Here is a 22,676-nt window from a genome sequence, read left to right as displayed (position 1 = left end):
GTGAATTGTAACGTTCAGGGCCTCCTAATGACGATGGAACACTCAAATTGCGTCCCGATTCAATACATCGTCCTCCAGCAGACATGTATCCATGCGTCTATTGCTGCCTCGTGCACCTTATGGCCGTTCTGCTGTGAGTCAAAGATTTTCGAATCGGACGAAAAACTGATAGTTAATTGTAACGTTCAGGGCCACCTAATGACGATGGATCACTCAAATTGCGTCCCGATTCAATACATCGTCCTCCAGCCGACTTGACTCCATGGGTCTATTGCTGCCTCGGGCACCTTATGGCCGTTCTGCTGTGAGTCTAGATTATCGAATGGGACGAAAAACTGATAGTGAATTGTAACGTTCAGGGCCTCCTAATGACGATGGATCACTCAAATTGCGTCCCGATTCAATACATCGTCCTCCAGCAGACATGTCTCCATGCGTCTATTGCTGCCTCGGGCACCTTATGGCCGTTCTGCTGTGAGTCAAAGATTTTCGAATCGGACGAAAAACTGATAGTGAATTGTAACTTTCAGGGCCACCTAATGACGATGGAACACTCAAATTGCGTCCCGATTCAATACGTCGTCCTCCAGCAGACTTGTCTCCATGGGTCGATTGCTGCCTCGGGCACCTTATGGCCGTTCTGCTGTGAGTCAAAGATTTTCGAATCGGACGAAAAACTGATAGTGATTTGTAACATTCAGGGCCACCTAATGACGATGGACCACACAAATTGCGTCCCGATTCAGTACATCGTCCACTAGCCGACTTGACTCCATGGGACTATTGCTGCCTCGGGCACCTTATGGCCGTTCTGCTGTGAGTCTAGATTATAGAATGGGACGAAAAACTGATAGTGAATTGTAACGTTCAGGGCCACCTAATGAGGATGGATCACTCAAATTGCGTCCCGATTCAATACATCGACCTCCAGCAGACTTGTCTCCATGGGTCTATTGCTGACTCGGGCACCTTACGGCAGGCCTGCTGTGACTCAAAGATTTTCGAATCGGACGAAAAACTGATAGTGAATTGTAACTTTCAGGGCCACCTAATGACGATGGATCACTCAAATTGCGTCCCGATTCAATACATCGTCCACCAGCCGACTTGTCTCCATGGGTCTATTGCTGCCTCGGGCACCTTATGACCGTTCTGCTGTGAGTCAAAGATTTTCGAATCGGACGAAAAACTGATAGTGAATTGTAACGTTCAGGGCCTCCTAATGACGATGGAACACTAAAATTGCGTCCCGATTCAATACATCGTCCTCCAGCAGACTTGACTTCATGGGTCTATTGCTGCCTCGGTCACCTTATGGCCGTTCTGCTGTGAGTCAAAGATTTTCGAATCGGACGAAAAACTGATAGTGAATTGTAACGTTCGGGCCACCTAATGACGATGGATCACTCAAATTGCGTCCCGATTCAATACATCGTCCTCCAGCCGACTTGACTCCATGGGTCTATAGCTGCCTCGGGCACCTTATGGCCGTTCTGCTGTGAGTCTAGATTATCGAATGGGACAAAAAACTGATAGTGAATTGTAACGTTCAGGGCCTCCTAATGACGATGGAACACTCAAATTGCGTCCCGATTCAATACATTGGCCTCCAGCAGACTGTCTCCATGGGTCTATTGCAGCCTCGGGCACCTTATGGCCGTTCAGCTGTGACTCAAAGATTTTCGAATCGGACGAAAAACTGATAGTGAATTGTAACGTTCGGGCCACCTAATGACGATGGATCACTCAAATTGCGTCCCGATTCAATACATCGTCCTCCAGCCGACTTGACTCCATGGGTCTATAGCTGCCTCGGGCACCTTATGGCCGTTCTGCTGTGAGTCTAGATTATCGAATGGGACAAAAAACTGATAGTGAATTGTAACGTTCAGGGCCTCCTAATGACGATGGAACACTCAAATTGCGTCCCGATTCAATACATCGTCCTCAGGCGGACTTGTCTCCATTGGTCTATTGCTGCCTCGGGCACCTAATGGCCGTTCTGCTGTGAGTCAAAGACTTTCGAATCGGACGAAAAACTGATAGTGAATTGTAACATTCAGGGCCACCTAATGACGATGGACCACGCAAATTGCGTCCCGATTCAATACATCGTCCTCCAGCCGAGTTGACTCCATGAGTCTATTGCTGCCTTGGCACCTTATGGCCGTTCTGCTGTGAATCTAGATTATCGAACGGGACGAAAAACTGATAGTGAATTGTAACGTTCAGGGCCTCCTAATGACGATGGAACACTCAAATTGCGTCCCGATTCAATACATCGTCCTCCAGCCGACTTGTCTCCATGGGTCTATTGCTGCCTCGGGCACCTTATGGCCGTTCTGCTGTGAGTCAAAGATTTTCGAATCGGACGAAAAACTGATAGTGAATTGTAACTTTCAGGGCCACCTAATGACGATGGATCACTCAAATTCCGTCCCGATTAAATACATCGTCCTCCAGCCGACTTGTCTCTTGTTACCTCTAGCACCTTATGGCCGTTCTGCTGTGAGTCTAGATTATCGAATGGGACGAAAAACTGATAGTGAATTGTAACTTTCAGGGCCACCTAATGACGATGGATCACTCAAATTGCGTCCTGATTCGATACATCGTCCTCCAGCAGACTTGACTTCATGGGTCTATTTCTGCCTCGGGCACCTTATGGCCGTTCTGCTGTGAGTCAAAGATTTTCGAATCGGACGAAAAACTGAAAGTGAATTGTAACATTCAGGGCCACCTAATGACGATGGACCACGCAAATTGCGTCCCGATTCAATACATCGTCCTCCAGCCGATTTGACTCCATGGGTCTATTGCTGCCTCGGGCACCTTATGGCCGTTCTGCTGTGAATCTAGATTATCGAATTGGACGAAAAACTGATAGTGAATTGTAACGTTCAGGGCCACCTAATGACGATGGATCACTCAAATTGCGTCCCGATTCAATACGTCGTCCCCAGCCGACTTGTCTCCATGGGTCTATTGCTGCCTCGGGCACCTTATGGCCGTTCTGCTGTGAGTCTAGATTATCGAATGGGACGAAAAACTGATAGTGAATTGTAACGTTCAGGGCCACCTAATGACGATGGATCACTCAAATTGCGTCCTGATTCGATACATCGTCCTCCAGCAGACTTGACTTCATGGGTCTGTTGCTGCCTCGGGCACCTTATGGCCGATCTGCTGTGAGTCAAAGATTTTCGAATCGGACGAAGAACTGATAGTGAATTGTAACTTTCAGGGCCACCTAATGACGATGGATCACTCAAATTGCGTCCCGATTCAATACATCGTCCTCCATCAGACTTGTCTCCATGGGTCGATTGCTGCCTCGGGCACCTTATGGCCGTTCTGCTGTGAGTCAAAGATTTTCGAATCGGACGAAAAACTGATAGTGATTTGTAACATTCAGGGCCACCTAATGACGATGGACCACACAAATTGCGTCCCGATTCAGTACATCGTCCACTAGCCGACTTGACTCCATGGGACTATTGCTGCCTCGGGCACCTTATGGCCGTTCTGCTGTGAGTCTAGATTATAGAATGGGATGAAAAACTGATAGTGAATTGTAACGTTCAGGGCCACCTAATGACGATGGATCACTCAAATTGCGTCCCGATTCAATACATCGACCTCCAGCAGACTTGTCTCCATGGGTCTATTGCTGCCTCGGGCACCTTACGGCAGGCCTGCTGTGACTCAAAGATTTTCGAATCGGACGAAAAACTGATAGTGAATTGTAACTTTCAGGGCCACCTAATGACGATGGATCACTCAAATTGCGTCCCGATTCAATACATCGTCCACCAGCCGACTTGTCTCCATGGGTCTATTGCTGCCTCGGGCACCTTATGGCCGTTCTGCTGTGAGTCTAGATTATCGAATGGGACGAAAAACTGATAGTGAATTGTAACTTTCAGGGCCACCTAATGACGATGGATCACTCAAATTGCGTCCTGATTCGATACATCGTCCTCCAGCAGACTTGACTTCATGGGTCTATTTCTGCCTCGGGCACCTTATGGCCGTTCTGCTGTGAGTCAAAGATTTTCGAATCGGACGAAAAACTGAAAGTGAATTGTAACATTCAGGGCCACCTAATGACGATGGACCACGCACATTGCGTCCCGATTCAATACATCGTCCTCCTGCCGATTTGACTCCATGGGTCTATTGCTGCCTCGGGCACCTTATGGCCGTTCTGCTGTGAATCTAGATTATCGAATGGGACGAAAAACTGATAGTGAATTGTAACGTTCAGGGCCACCTAATGACGAAGGATCACTCAAATTGCGTCCCGATTCAATACATCGTCCCCAGCCGACTTGTCTCCATGGGTCTATTGCTGCCTCGGGCACCTTATGGCCGTTCTGCTGTGAGTCTAGATTATCGAATGGGACGAAAAACTGATAGTGAATTGTAACGTTCAGGGCCACCTAATGACGATGGATCACTCTAATTGCGTCCTGATTCGATACATCGTCCTCCAGCAGACTTGACTTCATGGGTCTATTGCTGCCCCGGGCACCTTATGGCCGTTCTGCTGTGAGTCAAAGATTTTCGAATCGGACGAAGAACTGATAGTGAATTGTTACTTTCAGGGCCACCTAATGACGATGGATCACTCAAATTGCGTCCCGATTCAATACATCGTCCTCCATCAGACTTGTCTCCATGGGTCGATTGCTGCCTCGGGCACCTTATGGCCGTTCTGCTGTGAGTCAAAGATTTTCGAATCGGACGAAAAACTGATAGTGATTTGTAACATTAAGGGCCACCTAATGACGATGGACCACACAAATTGCGTCCCGATTCAGTACATCGTCCACTAGCCGACTTGACTCCATGGGACTATTGCTGCCTCGGGCACCTTATGGCCGTTCTGCTGTGAGTCTAGATTATAGAATGGGATGAAAAACTGATAGTGAATTGTAACGTTCAGGGCCACCTAATGACGATGGATCACTCAAATTGCGTCCCGATTCAATACATCGTCCTCCAGCAGACTTGTCTCCATGGGTCTATTGCTGCCTCGGGCACCTTATGGCAGGCCTGCTGTGACTCAAAGATTTTCGAATCGGACGAAAAACTGATAGTGAATTGTAACGTTCAGGGCCTCCTAATGACGATGGAACACTCAAATTGCGTCCCGATTCAATACATCGTCCTCCAGCAGACTTGTCTCGATGCGTCTATTGCTGCCTCGGGCACCTTATGGCCGTTCTGCTGTGAGTCAAAGATTTTCGAATCGGACGAAAAACTGATAGTGAATTGTAACGTTCAGGGCCACCTAATGACGATGGATCACTCAAATTGCGTCCCGATTCAATACATCGTCCTCCAGCCGACTTCACTCCATGGGGCTATTGCTGCCTCGGGCACCTTATGGCCGTTCTGCTGTGAGTCTAGATTATCGAATGGGACAAAAAACTGATAGTGAATTGTAACGTTCAGGGCCTCCTAATGACGATGGATCACTCAAATTGCGTCCCGATTCAGTACATCGTCCTCCAGGCGACCTGACTCCATGGGACTAGTGCTGCCTCGGGCACCTTATGGCCGTTCTGCTGTGAGTCTAGATTATATAATGGGATGAAAAACTGATAGTGAATTGTAACGTTCAGGTCCACCTAATGACGATGGATCACTCAAATTGCGTCGCGATTCAATACATCGTCCTCCAGCAGACCTGTCTCCATGGGTATATTGCTGCCTCGGGCACCTTATGGCAGGGCTGCTGTGACTCAAAGAATTTCGAATCGGACGAAAAACTGATAGTGAATTGTAACGTTCAGGGCCTCCTAATGACGATGGAACACTCAAATTGCGTCCCGATTCAATACATCGTCCTCCAGCAGACATGTATCCATGCGTCTATTGCTGCCTCGTGCACCTTATGGCCGTTCTGCTGTGAGTCAAAGATTTTCGAATCGGACGAAAAACTGATAGTTAATTGTAACGTTCAGGGCCACCTAATGACGATGGATCACTCAATTTGCGTCCCGATTCAATACATCGTCCTCCAGCCGACTTGACTCCATGGGTCTATTGCTGCCTCGGGCACCTTATGGCCGTTCTGCTGTGAGTCTAGATTATCGAATGGGACGAAAAACTGATAGTGAATTGTAACGTTCAGGGCCTCCTAATGACGATGGATCACTCAAATTGCGTCCCGATTCAATACATCGTCCTCCAGCAGACATGTCTCCATGCGTCTATTGCTGCCTCGGGCACCTTATGGCCGTTCTGCTGTGAGTCAAAGATTTTCGAATCGGACGAAAAACTGATAGTGAATTGTAACTTTCAGGGCCACCTAATGACGATGGAACACTCAAATTGCGTCCCGATTCAATACGTCGTCCTCCAGCAGACTTGTCTCCATGGGTCGATTGCTGCCTCGGGCACCTTATGGCCGTTCTGCTGTGAGTCAAAGATTTTCGAATCGGACGAAAAACTGATAGTGATTTGTAACATTCAGGGCCACCTAATGACGATGGACCACACAAATTGCGTCCCGATTCAGTACATCGTCCACTAGCCGACTTGACTCCATGGGACTATTGCTGCCTCGGGCACCTTATGGCCGTTCTGCTGTGAGTCTAGATTATAGAATGGGATGAAAAACTGATAGTGAATTGTAACGTTCAGGGCCACCTAATGACGATGGATGACTCAAATTGCGTCCCGATTCAATACATCGACCTCCAGCAGACTTGTCTCCATGGGTCTATTGCTGCCTCGGGCACCTTACGGCAGGCCTGCTGTGACTCAAAGATTTTCGAATCGGACGAAAAACTGATAGTGAATTGTAACTTTCAGGGCCACCTAATGACGATGGATCACTCAAATTGCGTCCCGATTCAATACATCGTCCACCAGCCGACTTGTCTCCATGGGTCTATTGCTGCCTCGGGCACCTTATGACCGTTCTGCTGTGAGTCAAAGATTTTCGAATCGGACGAAAAACTGATAGTGAATTGTAACGTTCAGGGCCTCCTAATGACGATGGAACACTAAAATTGCGTCCCGATTCAATACATCGTCCTCCAGCAGACTTGACTTCATGGGTCTATTGCTGCCTCGGGCACCTTATGGCCGTTCTGCTGTGAGTCAAAGATTTTCGAATCTGACGAAAAACTGATAGTGAATTGTAACGTTCGGGCCACCTAATGACGATGGATCACTCAAATTGCGTCCCGATTCAATACATCGTCCTCCAGCCGACTTGACTCCATGGGTCTATAGCTGCCTCGGGCACCTTATGGCCGTTCTGCTGTGAGTCTAGATTATCGAATGGGACAAAAAACTGATAGTGAATTGTAACGTTCAGGGCCTCCTAATGACGATGGAACACTCAAATTGCGTCCCGATTCAATACATCGTCCTCAGGCGGACTTGTCTCCATTGGTCTATTGCTGCCTCGGGCACCTAATGGCCGTTCTGCTGTGAGTCAAAGACTTTCGAATCGGACGAAAAACTGATAGTGAATTGTAACATTCAGGGCCACCTAATGACGATGGACCACGCAAATTGCGTCCCGATTCAATACATCGTCCTCCAGCCGAGTTGACTCCATGAGTCTATTGCTGCCTTGGCACCTTATGGCCGTTCTGCTGTGAATCTAGATTATCGAACGGGACGAAAAACTGATAGTGAATTGTAACGTTCAGGGCCTCCTAATGACGATGGAACACTCAAATTGCGTCCCGATTCAATACATCGTCCTCCAGCCGACTTGTCTCCATGGGTCTATTGCTGCCTCGGGCACCTTATGGCCGTTCTGCTGTGAGTCAAAGATTTTCGAATCGGACGAAAAACTGATAGTGAATTGTAACTTTCAGGGCCACCTAATGACGATGGATCACTCAAATTCCGTCCCGATTAAATACATCGTCCTCCAGCCGACTTGTCTCTTGTTACCTCGGGCACCTTATGGCCGTTCTGCTGTGAGTCTAGATTATCGAATGGGACGAAAAACTGATAGTGAATTGTAACTTTCAGGGCCACCTAATGACGATGGATCACTCAAATTGCGTCCTGATTCGATACATCGTCCTCCAGCAGACTTGACTTCATGGGTCTATTTCTGCCTCGGGCACCTTATGGCCGTTCTGCTGTGAGTCAAAGATTTTCGAATCGGACGAAAAACTGAAAGTGAATTGTAACATTCAGGGCCACCTAATGACGATGGACCACGCAAATTGCGTCCCGATTCAATACATCGTCCTCCAGCCGATTTGACTCCATGGGTCTATTGCTGCCTCGGGCACCTTATGGCCGTTCTGCTGTGAATCTAGATTATCGAATTGGACGAAAAACTGATAGTGAATTGTAACGTTCAGGGCCACCTAATGACGATGGATCACTCAAATTGCGTCCCGATTCAATACGTCGTCCCCAGCCGACTTGTCTCCATGGGTCTATTGCTGCCTCGGGCACCTTATGGCCGTTCTGCTGTGAGTCTAGATTATCGAATGGGACGAAAAACTGATAGTGAATTGTAACGTTCAGGGCCACCTAATGACGATGGATCACTCAAATTGCGTCCTGATTCGATACATCGTCCTCCAGCAGACTTGACTTCATGGGTCTATTGCTGCCTCGGGCACCTTATGGCCGATCTGCTGTGAGTCAAAGAGTTTCGAATCGGACGAAGAACTGATAGTGAATTGTAACTTTCAGGGCCACCTAATGACGATGGATCACTCAAATTGCGTCCCGATTCAATACATCGTCCTCCATCAGACTTGTCTCCATGGGTCGATTGCTGCCTCGGGCACCTTATGGCCGTTCTGCTGTGAGTCAAAGATTTTCGAATCGGACGAAAAACTGATAGTGATTTGTAACATTCAGGGCCACCTAATGACGATGGACCACACAAATTGCGTCCCGATTCAGTACATCGTCCACTAGCCGACTTGACTCCATGGGACTATTGCTGCCTCGGGCACCTTATGGCCGTTCTGCTGTGAGTCTAGATTATAGAATGGGATGAAAAACTGATAGTGAATTGTAACGTTCAGGGCCACCTAATGACGATGGATCACTCAAATTGCGTCCCGATTCAATACATCGACCTCCAGCAGACTTGTCTCCATGGGTCTATTGCTGCCTCGGGCACCTTACGGCAGGCCTGCTGTGACTCAAAGATTTTCGAATCGGACGAAAAACTGATAGTGAATTGTAACTTTCAGGGCCACCTAATGACGATGGATCACTCAAATTGCGTCCCGATTCAATACATCGTCCACCAGCCGACTTGTCTCCATGGGTCTATTGCTGCCTCGGGCACCTTATGACCGTTCTGCTGTGAGTCAAAGATTTTCGAATCGGACGAAAAACTGATAGTGAATTGTAACGTTCAGGGCCTCCTAATGACGATGGAACACTAAAATTGCGTCCCGATTCAATACATCGTCCTCCAGCAGACTTGACTTCATGGGTCTATTGCTGCCTCGGGCACCTTATGGCCGTTCTGCTGTGAGTCAAAGATTTTCGAATCGGACGAAAAACTGATAGTGAATTGTAACGTTCGGGCCACCTAATGACGATGGATCACTCAAATTGCGTCCCGATTCAATACATCGTCCTCCAGCCGACTTGACTCCATGGGTCTATAGCTGCCTCGGGCACCTTATGGCCGTTCTGCTGTGAGTCTAGATTATCGAATGGGACAAAAAACTGATAGTGAATTGTAACGTTCAGGGCCACCTAATGACGATGGAACACTCAAATTGCGTCCCGATTCAATACATCGTCCTCAGGCGGACTTGTCTCCATTGGTCTATTGCTGCCTCGGGCACCTAATGGCCGTTCTGCTGTGTGTCAAAGACTTTCGAATCGGACGAAAAACTGATAGTGAATTGTAACATTCAGGGCCACCTAATGACGATGGACCACGCAAATTGCGTCCCGATTCAATACATCGTCCTCCAGCCGAGTTGACTCCATGGGTCTAATGCTGCCTTGGCACCTTATGGCCGTTCTGCTGTGAGTCAAAAATTTTCGAATCGGACGAAAAACTGATAGTGAATTGTAACGTTCAGGGCCACCTAATGACAATGGATCACTCAAATTGCGTCCCGATTAAATACATGGTCCTCCAGCAGACTGTCTCCATGGGTCTATTGCAGCCTCGGGCACCTTATGGCCGTTCAGCTGTGACTCAAAGATTTTCGAATCGGACGAAAAACTGATAGTGAATTGTAACGTTCAGAGCCTCCTAATGACGATGGAACACTCAAATTGCGTCCCGATTCAATACATCGTCCTCCAGCCGACTTGTCTCCATGGGTCTATTGCTGCCTCGGGCACCTTATGGCCGTTCTGCTGTGAGTCAAAGATTTTCGAATCGGACGAAAAACTGATAGTGAATTGTAACTTTCAGGGCCACCTAATGACGATGGATCACTCAAATTCCGTCCCGATTAAATACATCGTCCTCCAGCCGACTTGTCTCTTGTTACCTCGGGCACCTTATGGCCGTTCTGCTGTGAGTCTAGATTATCGAATGGGACGAAAAACTGATAGTGAATTGTAACTTTCAGGGCCACCTAATGACGATGGATCACTCAAATTGCGTCCTGATTCGATACATCGTCCTCCAGCAGACTTGACTTCATGGGTCTATTTCTGCCTAGGGCACCTTATGGCCGTTCTGCTGTGAGTCAAAGATTTTCGAATCGGACGAAAAACTGAAAGTGAATTGTAACATTCAGGGCCACCTAATGACGATGGACCACGGAAATTGCGTCCCGATTCAATACATCGTCCTCCAGCCGATTTGACTCCATGGGTCTATTGCTGCCTCGGGCACCTTATGGCCGTTCTGCTGTGAATCTAGATTATCGAATCGGACGAAAAACTGATAGTGATTTGTAACATTAAGGGCCACCTAATGACGATGGACCACACAAATTGCGTCCCGATTCAGTACATCGTCCACTAGCCGACTTGACTCCATGGGACTATTGCTGCCTCGGGCACCTTATGGCCGTTCTGCTGTGAGTCTAGATTATCGAATGGGACAAAAAACTGATAGTGAATTGTAACGTTCAGGGCCTCCTAATGACGATGGATCACTCAAATTGCGTCCCGATTCAATACATCGTCCTCCAGCAGACTTGTCTCCATGGGTCGATTGCTGCCTCGGGCACCTAATGGCCGTTCTGCTGTGAGTCAAAGAATTTCGAATCGGACGAAAAACTGATAGTGAATTGTAACATTCAGGGCCTCCTAATGACGATGGACCACGCAAATTGCGTCCCGATTCAATACATCGTCCTCCAGCCGAGTTGACTCCATGGGACTATTGCTGCCTCGGGCACCTTATGGCCGTTCTGCTGTGAGTCTAGATTATAGAATGGGATGAAAAACTGATAGTGAATTGTAACGTTCAGGGCCACCTAATGACGATGGATCACTCAAATTGCGTCCCGATTCAATACATCGTCCTCCAGCAGACTTGTCTCCATGGGTCTATTGCTGCCTCGGGCACCTTATGGCAGGCCTGCTGTGACTCAAAGATTTTCGAATCGGACGAAAAACTGATAGTGAATTGTAACTTTCAGGGCCACCTAATGACGATGGATCACTCAAATTCCGTCCCGATTAAATACATCGTCCTCCAGCCGACTTCCGATTTGACTCCATGGGTCTATTGCTGCCTCGGGCACCTTATGGCCGTTCTGCTGTGAATCTAGATTATCGAATGGGACGAAAAACTGATAGTGAATTGTAACGTTCAGGGCCACCTAATGACGATGGATCACTCAAATTGCGTCCTGATTCGATACATCGTCCTCCAGCAGACTTGACTTCATGGGTCTATTGCTGCCTCGGGCACCTTATGGCCGTTCTGTTGTGAGTCAAAGATTTTCGAATCGGACGAAAAACTGATAGTGAATTGTAACTTTCAGGGCCACCTAATGACGATGGATCACTCAAATTGCGTCCCGAGTTAATACATCGTCCTCCAGCAGACTTGTCTCCATGGGTCGATTGCTGCCTCGGGCACCTTATGGCCGTTCTGCTGTGAGTCAAAGATTTTCGAATCGGACGAAAAACTGATAGTGATTTGTAACATTAAGGGCCACCTAATGACGATGGACCACACAAATTGCGTCCCGATTCAGTACATCGTCCACTAGCCGACTTGACTCCATGGGACTATTGCTGCCTCGGGCACCTTATGGCCGTTCTGCTGTGAGTATAGATTATAGAATGGGATGAAAAACTGATAGTGAATTGTAACGTTCAGGGCCACCTAATGACGATGGATCACTCAAATTGCGTCCCGATTCAATACATCGTCCTCCAGCAGACTTGTCTCCATGGGTCTATTGCTGCCTCGGGCACCTTATGGCAGGCCTGCTGTGACTCAAAGATTTTCGAATCGGACGAAAAACTGATAGTGAATTGTAACGTTCAGGGCCTCCTAATGACGATGGGGCACACAAATTGCGTCCCGATTCAATACATCGTCCTCCAGCAGACTTGTCTCCATGCGTCTATTGCTGCCTCGGGCACCTTATGGCCGTTCTGCTGTGAGTCAAAGATTTTCGAATCGGACGAAAAACTGATAGTGAATTGTAACGTTCAGGGCCACCTAATGACGATGGATCACTCAAATTGCGTTCCGATTCAATACATCGTCCTCCAGCCGACTTCACTCCATGGGTCTATTGCTGCCTCGGGCACCTTATGGCCGTTCTGCTGTGAGTCTAGATTATCGAATGGGACAAAAAACTGATAGTGAATTGTAACGTTCAGGGCCTCCTAATGACGATGGATCACTCAAATTGCGTCCCGATTCAATACATCGTCCTCCAGCCGACTTCACTCCATGGGTCTATTGCTGCCTCGGGCACCTTATGGCCGTTCTGCTGTGAGTCTAGATTATCGAATGGGACAAAAAACTGATAGTGAATTGTAACGTTCAGGGCCTCCTAATGACGATGGATCACTCAAATTGCGTCCCGATTCAATACATCGTCCTCCAGCAGACTTGTCTCCATGGGTCGATCGCTAACTCGGGCACCTAATGGCCGTTCTGCTGTGAGTCATAGATTTTCGAATCGGACGAAAAACTGATAGTGAATTGTAACATTCAGGGCCTCCTAATGACGATGGACCACGCAAATTGCGTCCCGATTCAATACATCGTCCTCCAGCCGAGTTGACTCCATGGGTCTATTGCTGCCTCGGGCACCTTATGGCCGTTCTGCTGTGAGTCTAGATTATCGAATGGGACGAAAAACTGATAGTGAATTGTAACGTTCAGGGCCTCCTAATGACGATGGATCACTCAAATTTCGTCCCGATTCAATACATCGTCCTCCAGCAGACATGTCTCCATGCGTCTATTGCTGCCTCGGGCACCTTATGGCCGTTCTGCTGTGAGTCAAAGATTTTCGAATCGGACGAAAAACTGATAGTGAATTGTAACTTTCAGGGCCAGCTAATGACGATGGAACACGCAAATTGCGTCCCGATTCAATACATCGTCCTCCAGCAGACTTGTCTCCATGGGTCGATTGCTGCCTCGGGCACCTTATGGCAGTTCAGCTGTGACTCAAAGATTTTCGAATCGGACGAAAAACTGATAGTGATTTGTAATATTCAGGGCCACCTAATGACGATGGACCACACAAATTGCGTCCCGATTCAGAACATCGTCCACTAGCCGACTTGACTCCATGGGACTATTGCTGCCTCGGGCACCTTATGGCCGTTCTGCTGTGAGTCTAGATTATAGAATGGGATGAAAAACTGATAGTGAATTGTAACGTTCAGGGCCACCTAATGACGATGGATCACTCAAATTGCGTCCCGATTCAATATATCGTCCTCCAGCAGACTTGTTTAAATGGGTCAATTGTTGCCTCGGGCACCTTATGGCCGTTGTGCTGTGAGTCAAAGATTTTCGAATCGGACGAAAAACTGATAGTGAATTGTAACTTTCAGGGCCACCTAATGACGATGGACCACACAAATTGCGTCCCGATTCAGTACATCGTCCTCCAGCCGACCTGACTCCATGGGTCTATTGCTGCCTCAGGCACCTTATGGCCGTTCTGCTGTGAGTCTAGATTATCGAATGGGACGAAAAACTGATAGTGAATTGTAACGTTCAAGGCCACCTAATGACGATGGATCACTCAAATTGCGTCCCGATTCAATATATCGTCCTCCAGCAGACTTGTTTCCATGGGTCTATTGTTGCCTCGGGCACCTTATGGCCGTTCTGCTGTGAGTCAAAAATTTTCGAATCGGACGAAAAACTGATAGTGAAGTGTAACTTTCAGGGCAACCTAATGACGATGGATCACTCAAATTGCGTCCCGATTCAATACATCGTCCACCAGCCGACTTGTCTCCATGGGTCTATTGCTGCCTCGGGCACCTTATGGCCGTTCTGCTGTGAGTCAAAGATTTTCGAATCGGACGAAAAACTGATAGTGAATTGTAACGTTCAGGGCCTCCTAATGACGATTGAACACTAAAATTGCGTCCCGATTCAATACATCGTCCTCCAGCAGACTTGACTTCATGGGTCTATTGCTGCCTCGGGCACCTTATGGCCGTTCTGCTGTGAGTCAAAGATTTTCGAATCGGACGAAAAACTGATAGAGAATTGTAACGTTCGGGCCACCTAATGACGATGGATCACTCAAATTGCGTCCCGATTCAATACATCGTCCTCCAGCCGACTTGACTCCATGGGTCTATTGCTGCCTCGGGCACCTTATGGCCGTTCTGCTGTGAGTCTAGATTATCGAATGGGACAAAAAACTGATAGTGAATTGTAACGTTCAGGGCCTCCTAATGACGATGGAACACTCAAATTGCGTCCCGATTCAATACATCGTCCTCCAGCGGAGTTGTCTCCATTGGTCTATTGCTGCCTCGGGCACCTAATGGCCGTTCTGCTGTGAGTCAAAGACTTTCGAATCGGACGAAAAACTGATAGTGAATTGTAACATTCAGGGCCACCTAATGACGATGGACCACGCAAATTGCGTCCCGATTCAATACATCGTCCTCCAGCCGAGTTGACTCCATTGGTCTATTGCTGCCTTGGCACTGTATGGCCGTTCTGCTGTGATTCTAGATTATCGAATGGGACGAAAAACTGGTAGTGAATTGTAACGTTCAGGGCCACCTAATGACGATGGATCACTCAAATTGCGTCCCGATTCAATACATCGTCCTCCAGCCGACTTGTCTCCATGGGTCTATTGCTGCCTCGGGCACCTTATGGCCGTTCTGCTGTGAGTCTAGATTATCGAATGGGACGAAAAACTGATAGTGAATTGTAACTTTCAGGGCCACCTAATGACGATGGATGACTCAAATTGCGTCCCGATTCAATACATCGTCCTCCAGCAGACTTGTCTCCATGGGTCGATTGCTGCCTCGGGCACCTTATGGCCGTTCTGTTGTGAGTCAAAGATTTTCGAATCAGACGAAAAACCTGATAGTGATTTGTAACATTCAGGGCCACCTAATGACGATGGACCACACAAATTGCGTCCCGATTCAGTACATCGTCCACTAGCCGACTTGACTTCATGGGACTATTGCTGCCTCGGGCACCTTATGGCCGTTCTGTTGTGAGTCAAAGATTTTCGAATCGGACGAAAAACTGATAGTGAATTGTAACGTTCAGGGCCTCCTAATGACGATGGATCACTCAAATTGCGTCCCGATTCAATACATCGTCCTCCAGCAGACTTGTCTCCATGGGTCTATTGCTGCCTCGGGCACCTTATGGCAGTCCTGCTGTGACTCAAAGATTTTCGAATCGGACGAAAAACTGATAGTGAATTGTAACGTTCAGGGCCTCCTAATGACGATGGAACACTAAAATTGCGTCCCGATTCAATACATCGTCCTCCAGCAGACTTGTCTCCATGGGTCTATTGCTGCCTCGGGCACCTTACGGCCGTTCTGCTGTGAGTCAAAGATTTTCGAATCGGACGAAAAACTGATAGTGAATTGTAACGTTCAGGGCCACCTCATGTCGATGGACCACACAAATTGCGTCCCGATTCAGTACATCGTCCTCCAGCCGACCTGACTCCATGGGTCTATTGCTGCCTCGGGCACCTTATGGCCGTTCTGCTGTGAGTCAAAGATTTTCGAATCGGACGAAAAACTGATAGTGAATTGTAACTTTCAGGGCCACCTAATGACGATGGACCACACAAATTGCGTCCCGATTCAGTACATCGTCCTCCAGCCGACCTGACTCCATGGGTCTATTGCTGCCTCAGGCACCTTATGGCCGTTCTGCTGTGAGTCTAGATTATCGAATGGGACGAAAAACTGATAGTGAATTGTAACGTTCAGGGCCTCCTAATGACGATTGAACACTAAAATTGCGTCCCGATTCAATACATCGTCCTCCAGCAGACTTGACTTCATGGGTCTATTGCTGCCTCGGGCACCTTATGGCCGTTCTGCTGTGAGTCAAAGATTTTCGAATCGGACGAAAAACTGATAGAGAATTGTAACGTTCGGGCCACCTAATGACGATGGATCACTCAAATTGCGTCCCGATTCAATACATCGTCCTCCAGCCGACTTGACTCCATGGGTCTATTGCTGCCTCGGGCACCTTATGGCCGTTCTGCTGTGAGTCTAGATTATCGAATGGGACAAAAAACTGATAGTGAATTGTAACGTTCAGGGCCTCCTAATGACGATGGAACACTCAAATTGCGTCCCGATTCAATACATCGTCCTCCAGCGGAGTTGTCTCCATTGGTCAATTGCTGCCTCGGGCACATAATGGCCGTTCTGCTGTGAGTCAAAGACTTTCGAATCGGACGAAAAACTGATAGTGAATTGTAACATTCAGGGCTACCTAATGACGATGGACCACGCAAATTCCGTCCCGATTCAATACATCGTCCTCCAGCCGAGTTGACTCCATTGGTCTATTGCTGCCTTGGCACTGTATGGCCGTTCTGCTGTGATTCTAGATTATCGAATGGGACGAAAAACTGGTAGTGAATTGTAACGTTCAGGGCCACCTAATGACGATGGATCACTCAAATTGCGTCCCGATTCAATACATCGTCCTCCAGCCGACTTGTCTCCATGGGTCTATTGCTGCCTCGGGCACCTTATGGCCGTTCTGCTGTGAGTCTAGATTATCGAATGGGACGAAAAACTGATAGTGAATTGTAACTTTCAGGGCCACCTAATGACGATGGATGACTCAAATTGCGTCCCGATTCAATACATCGTCCTCCAGCAGACTTGTCTCCATGGGTCGATTGCTGCCTCGGGCACCTTATGGCCGTTCTGTTGTGAGTCAAAGATTTTCGAATCAGACGAAAAACCTGATAGTGATTTGTAACATTCAGGGCCACCTAATGACGATGGACCACACAAATTGCGTCCCGATTCAGTACATCGTCCACTAGCCGACCTGACTCCATGGGACTATTGCTGCCTCGGGCACCTTATGGCCGTTCTGCTGTGAGTCTAGATTATCGAATGGGATGAAAAACTGATAGTGAATTGTAACGTTCAGGGCCTCCTAATGACGATGGAACACTCAAATTGCGTCCCGATTCAATACATCGTCCTCCAGCAGACTTGTCTCCATGGGTCTATTGCAGCCTCGGGCACCTTATGGCCGTTCTGCTGTGAGTGAAAGATTTTCGAATCGGACGAAAAACTGATAGTGAATTGTAACTTTCAGGGCAACCTAATGACGATGGATCACTAAAATTGCGTCCCGATTCAATACATCGTCCACCAGCCGACTTGTCTCCATGGGTCTATTGCTGCCTCGGGCACCTTATGGCCGTTCTGCTGTGAGTCAAAGATTTTCGAATCGGACGAAAAACTGATAGTGAATTGTAACGTTCAGGGCCTCCTAATGACGATTGAACACTAAAATTGCGTCCCGATTCAATACATCGTCCTCCAGCAGACTTGACTTCATGGGTCTATTGCTGCCTCGGGCACCTTATGGCCGTTCTGCTGTGAGTCAAAGATTTTCGAATCGGACGAAAAACTGATAGAGAATTGTAACGTTCGGGCCACCTAATGACGATGGATCACTCAAATTGCGTCCCGATTCAATACATAGTCCTCCAGCCGACTTGACTCCATGGGTCTATTGCTGCCTCGGGAACCTTATGGCCGTTCTGCTGTGAGTCTAGATTATCGAATGGGACAAAAAACTGATAGTGAATTGCAACGTTCAGGGCCTCCTAATGACGATGAAACACTCAAATTGCGTCCCGAGTCAATACATCGTCCTCCAGCGGAGTTGTCTCCATTGGTCTATTGCTGCCTCGGGCACCAAATGGCCGTTCTGCTGTGAGTCAAAGACTTTCGAATCGGACGAAAAACTGATAGTGAATTGTAACTTTCAGGGCCACCTAATGACGATGGATGACTCAAATTGCGTCCCGATTCAATACATCGTCCTCCAGCAGACTTGTCTCCATGGTTCGATTGCTGCCTCGGGCACCTTATGGCCGTTCTGTTGTGAGTCAAAGATTTTCGAATCAGACGAAAAACCTGATAGTGATTTGTAACATTCAGGGCCACCTAATGACGATGGACCACACAAATTGCGTCCCGATTCAGTACATCGTCCACTAGCCGACTTGACTCCATGGGACTATTGCTGCCTCGGGCACCTTATGGCCGTTCTGCTGTGAGTCTAGATTATCGAATGGGATGAAAAACTGATAGTGAATTGTAACGTTCAGGGCCTCCTAATGACGATGGATCACTCAAATTGCGTCCCGATTCAATACATTGGCCTCCAGCAGACTGTCTCCATGGGTCTATTGCAGCCTCGGGCACCTTATGGCCGTTCAGCTGTGACTCAAAGATTTTCGAATCGGACGAAAAACTGATAGTGAATTGTAACGTTCAGGGCCTCCTAATGACGATGGATCACTCAAATTGCGTCCCGATTCAATACATCGTCCTCCAGCAGACTTGTCTCCATGGGTCTATTGCTGCCTCGGGCACCTTATGGCAGTCCTGCTGTGACTCAAAGATTTTCGAATCGGACGAAAAACTGATAGTGAATTGTAACGTTCAGGGCCTCCTAATGACGATGGAACACTCAAATTGCGTCCCGATTCAATACATCGTCCTCCAGCAGACTTGTCTCCATGGGTCTATTGCTGCCTCGGGCACCTTACGGCCGTTCTGCTGTGAGTCAAAGATTTTCGAATCGGACGAAAAACTGATAGAGAATTGTAACGTTCGGGCCACCTAATGACGATGGATCACTCAAATTGCGTCCCGATTCAATACATCGTCCTCCAGCCGACTTGACTCCATGGGTCTATTGCTGCCTCGGGCACCTTATGGCCGTTCTGCTGTGAGTCTAGATTATCGAATGGGACAAAAAACTGATAGTGAATTGTAACGTTCAGGGCCTCCTAATGACGATGGAACACTCAAATTGCGTCCCGATTCAATACATCGTCCTCCAGCGGAGTTGTCTCCATTGGTCAATTGCTGCCTCGGGCACATAATGGCCGTTCTGCTGTGAGTCAAAGACTTTCGAATCGGACGAAAAACTGATAGTGAATTGTAACATTCAGGGCTACCTAATGACGATGGACCACGCAAATTCCGTCCCGATTCAATACATCGTCCTCCAGCCGAGTTGACTCCATTGGTCTATTGCTGCCTTGGCACTGTATGGCCGTTCTGCTGTGATTCTAGATTATCGAATGGGACGAAAAACTGGTAGTGAATTGTAACGTTCAGGGCCACCTAATGACGATGGATCACTCAAATTGCGTCCCGATTCAATACATCGTCCTCCAGCCGACTTGTCTCCATGGGTCTATTGCTGCCTCGGGCACCTTATGGCCGTTCTGCTGTGAGTCTAGATTATCGAATGGGACGAAAAACTGATAGTGAATTGTAACTTTCAGGGCCACCTAATGACGATGGATGACTCAAATTGCGTCCCGATTCAATACATCGTCCTCCAGCAGACTTGTCTCCATGGGTCGATTGCTGCCTCGGGCACCTTATGGCCGTTCTGTTGTGAGTCAAAGATTTTCGAATCAGACGAAAAACCTGATAGTGATTTGTAACATTCAGGGCCACCTAATGACGATGGACCACACAAATTGCGTCCCGATTCAGTACATCGTCCACTAGCCGACTTGACTCCATGGGACTATTGCTGCCTCGGGCACCTTATGGCCGTTCTGCTGTGAGTCTAGATTATCGAATGGGATGAAAAACTGATAGTGAATTGTAACGTTCAGGGCCTCCTAATGACGATGGAACACTCAAATTGCGTCCCGATTCAATACATCGTCCTCCAGCAGACTTGTCACCATGGGTCTATTGCAGCCTCGGGCACCTTATGGCCGTTCTGCTGTGAGTGAAAGATTTTCGAATCGGACGAAAAACTGATAGTGAATTGTAACTTTCAGGGCAACCTAATGACGATGGATCACTAAAATTGCGTCCCGATTCAATACATCGTCCACCAGCCGACTTGTCTCCATGGGTCTATTGCTGCCTCGGGCACCTTATGGCCGTTCTGCTGTGAGTCAAAGATTTTCGAATCGGACGAAAAACTGATAGTGAATTGTAACGTTCAGGGCCTCCTAATGACGATTGAACACTAAAATTGCGTCCCGATTCAATACATCGTCCTCCAGCAGACTTGACTTCATGGGTCTATTGCTGCCTCGGGCACCTTATGGCCGTTCTGCTGTGAGTCAAAGATTTTCGAATCGGACGAAAAACTGATAGAGAATTGTAACGTTCGGGCCACCTAATGACGATGGATCACTCAAATTGCGTCCCGATTCAATACATAGTCCTCCAGCCGACTTGACTCCATGGGTCTATTGCTGCCTCGGGAACCTTATGGCCGTTCAGCTGTGAGTCTAGATTATCGAATGGGACAAAAAACTGATAGTGAATTGCAACGTTCAGGGCCTCCTAATGACGATGAAACACTCAAATTGCGTCCCGAGTCAATACATCGTCCTCCAGCGGAGTTGTCTCCATTGGTCTATTGCTGCCTCGGGCACCAAATGGCCGTTCTGCTGTGAGTCAAAGACTTTCGAATCGGACGAAAAACTGATAGTGAATTGTAACTTTCAGGGCCACCTAATGACGATGGATGACTCAAATTGCGTCCCGATTCAATACATCGTCCTCCAGCAGACTTGTCTCCATGGTTCGATTGCTGCCTCGGGCACCTTATGGCCGTTCTGTTGTGAGTCAAAGATTTTCGAATCAGACGAAAAACCTGATAGTGATTTGTAACATTCAGGGCCACCTAATGACGATGGACCACACAAATTGCGTCCCGATTCAGTACATCGTCCACTAGCCGACTTGACTCCATGGGACTATTGCTGCCTCGGGCACCTTATGGCCGTTCTGCTGTGAGTCTAGATTATCGAATGGGATGAAAAACTGATAGTGAATTGTAACGTTCAGGGCCTCCTAATGACGATGGAACACTCAAATTGCGTCCCGATTCAATACATCGTCCTCCAGCAGACTTGTCTCCATGGGTCTATTGCAGCCTCGGGCACCTTATGGCCGTTCTGCTGTGAGTCAAAGATTTTCGAATCGGACGAAAAACTGATAGTGAATTGTAACTTTCAGGGCCACATAATGACGATGGATCACTCAAATTGCGTCCCGATTCAATACATCGTCCACCAGCCGACTTGTCTCCATGGGTCTATTGCTGCCTCGGGCACCTTATGGCCGTTCTGCTGTGAGTGAAAGATTTTCGAATCGGACGAAAAACTGATAGTGAATTGTAACTTTCAGGGCCTCCTAATGACGATGGAACACTCAAATTGCGTCCCGATTCAATACATCGTCCCCAGCCGACTTTTCTCCATGGGTCTATTGCTGCCTCGGGCACCTTATGGCAGTCCTGCTGTGACTCAAAGATTTTCGAATCGGACGAAAAACTGATAGTGAATTGTAACGTTCAGGGCCTCCTAATGACGATGGATCACTCAAATTGCGTCCCGATTCAATACATTGGCCTCCAGCAGACTGTCTCCATGGGTCTATTGCAGCCTCGGACACCTTATGGCCGTTCAGCTGTGACTCAAAGATTTTCGAATCGGACGAAAAACTGATAGTGAATTGTAACGTTCAGGGCCTCCTAATGACGATGGATCACTCAAATTGCGTCCCGATTCAATACATCGTCCTCCAGCAGACTTGTCTCCATGGGTCTATTGCTACCTCGGGCACCTTATGGCAGTCCTGCTGTGACTCAAAGATTTTCGAATCGGACGAAAAACTGATAGTGAATTGTAACGTTCAGGGCCTCCTAATGACGATGGAACACTCAAATTGCGTCCCGATTCAATACATCGTCCTCCAGCAGACTTGTCTCCATGGGTCTATTGCTGCCTCGGGCACCTTACGGCCGTTCTGGTGTGAGTCAAAGATTTTCGAATCGGACGAAAAACTGATAGTGAATTGTAACATTCAGGGCCACCTAATGACGATGGACCACACAAATTGCGTCCCGATTCAGTACATCGTCCTCCAGCCGACCTGACTCCATGGGTCTATTGCTGCCTCGGGCACCTTATGGCCGTTCTGCTGTGAGTCTAGATTATCGAATGGGACGAAAAACTGATAGTGAATTGTAACGTTCAAGGCCACCT

Source organism: Schistocerca cancellata, unplaced genomic scaffold (assembly GCF_023864275.1).
Source record: "Schistocerca cancellata isolate TAMUIC-IGC-003103 unplaced genomic scaffold, iqSchCanc2.1 HiC_scaffold_1114, whole genome shotgun sequence".
Lineage (NCBI taxonomy): Eukaryota > Metazoa > Arthropoda > Insecta > Orthoptera > Acrididae > Schistocerca > Schistocerca cancellata.
The sequence above is the reverse complement of the archived record's forward strand: the minus strand, read 5'-3'. Positions refer to the sequence as shown.